Source organism: Octodon degus, unplaced genomic scaffold, assembly GCF_000260255.1.
Source record: "Octodon degus isolate 3935 unplaced genomic scaffold, OctDeg1.0 scaffold00002, whole genome shotgun sequence".
Taxonomy (NCBI): Eukaryota; Metazoa; Chordata; class Mammalia; order Rodentia; family Octodontidae; genus Octodon; species Octodon degus.
Genome location: NW_004524578.1, coordinates 26,289,088 through 26,293,956, shown reverse-complemented (window position 1 = coordinate 26,293,956; position 4,869 = coordinate 26,289,088). Strand labels below are relative to the sequence as shown.

The 4,869-nt window shown below is 45.0% G+C and overlaps 1 protein-coding gene and 1 pseudogene across 1 annotated transcript in view; one reads left to right on the top strand and one right to left on the bottom strand.

The window, feature by feature from the left end:
- Window positions 1-3,739, top strand: part of LOC101574951 — a 21,822-nt pseudogene extending 18,083 nt beyond the window's left edge.
- Ttbk2 (tau tubulin kinase 2) overlaps window positions 1-4,433 on the bottom strand; it is a 169,937-nt gene extending 165,504 nt beyond the window's left edge. The window contains exon 1 of the mRNA XM_004623364.2: window positions 4,082-4,433. The gene's annotated coding sequence lies outside the window, so the exon portion shown is untranslated. The remainder of the gene's footprint in view (window positions 1-4,081) is intronic.
- Between the last annotated feature and the right edge of the window lie 436 nt (window positions 4,434-4,869).

The following is a 4,869-nucleotide window of genomic DNA, read 5'->3' as shown; positions in this document are numbered from 1 at the left end:
GGTCAACAGATTTTAAAAGACAGAGGACAAGTGTGGTGTGGTACATAATTGTGACTGTAATCCCAGCAGTCAGAAGGCTGAGGCGGGAGGATTGCCATGAGTTCAAGGGCAACCTAGGCTACATAGTGAATTCAAGGCCTGGCTGAACCACATATGGAGATCCCATCTCAAAACAAAACAAAACAAAACAAAACAAAAGTGGACAGAAATCATTTTCTGCAAAAAATAAAGCAAGTTCTGTTGTCATACATGTTGCGCTTATGTCCAAAATTTAGCTCTAAAAACTTAAATTTAGGGGTTTCAGTGGCAGACTACTTGCCTAACATGTATAAGGCCTTGGGTTCAATCCTAGTAGTAGACACACACACAAAAAAGCTCAATATTTCTTAGGAACTTAAGGCTCTTTTATCAAATATAGAAGTGTGATATTTATCTTGAAATCACTCTGTATTTTCAATGCAAAAGTTCTGTTCACTGAGGCCTAGAAAATGCCTATCATCACTATCATTTACAATACATTGGCTAATAAAACAACAAAAAGAAATAGCATGTTTTTAATTTCAAAAGTCTACAAATCCTGATATCCTGCCATATTATCAAATACAGAAATCATTACAGATATATTTTGATTGTCCTTGAAAAACCTCAAAAAAAGCAAAAAATATGACAAGATTGACTAACATGCCCTCAAATTGAAAACAGTTTGCCACATATGTATAAAAGAATCTGTTGGGGCTGGGAATATAGTTCAGTGATGCAGTACCTGCCTAATAAGTGCAAGGTCTTGAGTTAGATTCCAGGTACAAAGAAGGGAAGGGAAGGGGAGGGTAGGGGAGGGGGAAGGAAAGACAGAGAGTGGGAGAGGGAGGGCCAAGGGAAGGAGGAAATGGAGGAAGGAAAGCAGAACAAAGGAAGATTCTGAATGAAAGAATCTCTCCTATAGGAGCTATTCCATGCATGATGACTCATAGCTGTAATCACAGCATTCAGGATGCTGAGGCAGGAGGACTGCCAAGAATTGTACACCAGCCTGGGCTGGGTTACATAGTGAGATCATGACCAGACATAGTGAGACTTTCTCCCCGCCCCACCTCCCAAAAAAAAGCAAATAAACCATAAAGTAGGGAAAAAGTAAGCTATATTTTCCATTAATTTTCAAAGACGATTATATTTTGCTATTTAATCCAGCTCCCACTAATTCATAGTGGTTATTAAGCATTTCCCTTATTACAGTTTTCTAATCAACAAATTTTTATTGTTAAAGGCTGGCCAAATAGCTCAGTGGATTAAAGCACCTGCAAGCAGGTGCAGAGGCCACAGGAGCCAGGGGTTCAATTCCTGGTCCTGCTGTGTCAGCCCCACCCCTGGGGCATGCTGAGACAGCAATTGAGACTGGGTGTGGCGGTACGCACCTGTAATCCCAGCTCTTGGGAGGCTGTACACAGGCAGATCACAATGAGTCTGATCAAGTAGCAAGACCCTGAACACCCTGTAGACCCTTCCCTAAAATATACAAAAAAATAAAAAATAAAAAATTATTGTCTCACACATTTTGAGGATTAAAACTTTGAAAGTGCCTTAACTGAGTGGTTGTAGGCTGAGGATATAGCTTAGCAGCACACTACTACCTGCCTGGCAAATGCAAGGTCCTGAGTCTGATTCCCAGTATTTAAAAAAAAAAAAAGTGATTCTAGTTCAGGGTCTTCCATGAGCTGCAATCAAGAAGTCGTGTGTATATACTACTTTTTAAAGTTGTAAAGCTTATAAAGACTTGCTATCAACCACCAAAATGAAATTTAAATTTCATGATCACAGCTAACTCATTTCTATAACATTCATTTAATCTGAAAAGCCAACAATTACCACTGTCATTTAAGTGCATTTTCAGATGTCAAATATCCCTGAAAATTGTCTCAATTATAAAAACTTTAAACACTACTTTTAAAGACATCTGAAGCCCTATAACAGTAATTAGGTTCAATTTGCTAAAGTAAATGGGCTCTCAAGAAGTTTTCTTTTTTTTTTTTTAACATTTAGTGTGTGTGTGTGTGTGTGTGTGTGTGTGTGTGTGTGGCCAGCTCAGCCCACCAGGGGGCGCAGCTGGCTGGCATGTGGTGCTGGGGGATCGAACCACAGTCCCTGTGCTTTGCCAAGCTTGTTCCAAGTAGGTGCTTTAGACCACTGAGCCATCTCTCCAGCCCCTCAAGAAGCTTTCTTGAGTATTAAAATAATCATACTTAAAAGAAAATTGAAAGACATAAAAAGTCATATATAATACAATATAGAATTCATTAAATTATGTGTAGACCATTGTACAAGACAATGACCAAGATATATTATTCTTAGCTTCCTACTCATGATCAAATTTGTTTCAATTTCATATTATAAATTAAATACACTAATTTGGGGAGTTGTTTTTTGAGACACGGTTTCACTGTGTAATGCAGGCTGGCCTCAAACTAACAGCAATCCTGCTGCCTCTGCTTCCCAAGTGCTAGAGTTACAGGCATGCACCACCACACCCAGCTTGGACTCTAATTTCTTTTATGTGTCCAAATTTGTAAGAGAAAAAAAGTACTTAATATTCTATTATACAGCTGAGTATGGTGGCACATGCCTGTAATCCCAGCGCCAGGGAGGCTAAGGCAGGAGGATCACCATGAGTCTGAGACCAAAGGAAAAAATGGCTGAGAAATTTTGCTTTACAATCATGTTTCACACATCTCTTTTGGTGACTTGATAGAAATGTGCCATACAGGAAAACTCTTAAAGATTCTTTTCAATATAATTCTAATTTAAATAGATCACAGTATACCATCCAAACCCACACACTTCTTATCTGAAATATTTTAGTTAAGACAAATTCTTCAAGATTAGTCACACTAGGTTACATCATTATTGCTTCTTCATTTAAAAGATAGGCCAGGTTTGGTGGGCCAGGCCTATAATGCCAGCACACAGAAGACTTCGCAAGAGGATCAGCTACAAGTTGGAAGCCAGCCCTAGCTACATAGTGAGTTCGAGGCCAGTCAAAACTACATATATACATGTATGTTTTTAACTCAAAAACAAAACAAAAATTAAAAAGCAAAAATAAAAAGGAGGAAATCAATACACAGTATTCCATGCCTCAATACTTCAAAGTCATTCTCTATATCCCTCTAAGTGGATGTTACTCTATTTCATTTACCCTACAGAAAACAGCCTTTGGTCTATCTTGGCAAAGCAGCATTTAAACACAACTGTTATAGCCAATGCAACTGTAATGAACTGCTCAGAAACAAACACTAAACAGTGGGCTCCGTCTGTCAGTGTGTACACACCCCATGTGCCCATACACAACATGACCCTCCCACGCACAAGATAAGCTCACTCCTAGTGAGTATCAAAGCCTTTTTACATCACACTTAGGCTATAATAAAACTCCTCATCTTTATTTCTTTAATATTAAAAAAAAAGATCCTAAGGTTAGAGAAGAGTTAATACCAGGGTGCTGCCACCTATCAACTTTAATTCAAAGCAAAGTACAACTCAATGTCATTTTTACCTCTAAGGCAGCAACGACTCAAACAAAACTAACTTCACTGTAAGAGCAAATATCCTGGCATCTCAGTGGATTATTGACTTCTCAGATCTGACAGTATACAGGCATTGAGCCTTTTGTCTTTTCCTCTGCATCCCAGGGTATCAACACCATCCTCTTTGTCGAAGTGATGACGAGCCAACCCTCAGCTCATAACCTGAGCCCTCCCACTCCCGTACCAAAGTCCTTCTCGTTCCCCTCACAACCCAGCAAACGGTGCTGTCGTGTCAAGCCCCTTCCACGCCAGAGAGGAGGCAGGCGGGGAACATGCTCGGGTCCCTATGGTTCCCCTGTGTTCGGTGCTGGTACGGAGGAAGGATGAGTACGGTGTTATGTGGGTCACCACAGGGTGACAGTGGAGTTCAGAGCAGGCAGCCCCAGAGGGAGACGGCCTGCCTGGCGGGGCCTGGGCAGCGGTGTCGCTGGGACCCTCCCTCCTTGGGGCTCAGGGCAAGGGTGCGGGCCGGTTCGGCGCCCGGCCTCGGGGGTGTGTCCTACCTGGGCCGGGGCAGACGCGGAGCTCTCGGGCGGAGGGCTGGGGTCCGACTCAGAGCCGACGCCGGCAGTGAGCTACCCTCGGCAGGCGCAGCCGCCGCCGCCTGCCCATCCCCCGCCCACTGCGGCAGGCCCGAGCGCGGCCCCGGGCCTGCCGGCCGGGATCCCCTCAATACTGTCCGCTTTCACTGTCGTCGGTGGTGGCCACTGCTGCGACTGCCGCTGGATGCTCCCAGCTGCTGCCCTTGCGCCAGCCCCTGCTCCTCCTCTTGCCCCCACCGCCGCCGCGCCTCCGCCGCTCCCATAGCCGCTGCGGCGACTACTGCAGCACCCGCTGACCCGATCCGACGTTACTCTCCCCCTTCGCAACACGGTACAACCTAGTTCACCTGGCCAGCTGGTGTGCACGCCCACCTCTCAGCCACGCGTGCGGATTGGAAAACAGGGTTCGGAGTCGCAGCATCTGTTGGCTAGTCCCATTGTCGATCAGGAAGGGGGCGGAGAGTTGGCAAAGAGCGTCTCCGCCCCCACCGGAGAATTGCCGCTATCTTCAGGTTTGCCTGAGAAGGCGAGTTACCGGGAAAGGACCATCACAATAGCAGCGCGCATGCGCGCGGGCATTCTGGTCTTTGTAGTTCCAATCAGCGCCGCAGCCGCTGTCCCGGCTCGGAAATAGACGCAGGGCGTTAGAGACTGCAGGTGAGCACTGGCGGGTTTCAGCTCAACAATCAACTCGGTTACCCGGGCAATGTTGAATCCCCAGGGCTGGGCTTTGTGAAAGGAACTCTGAA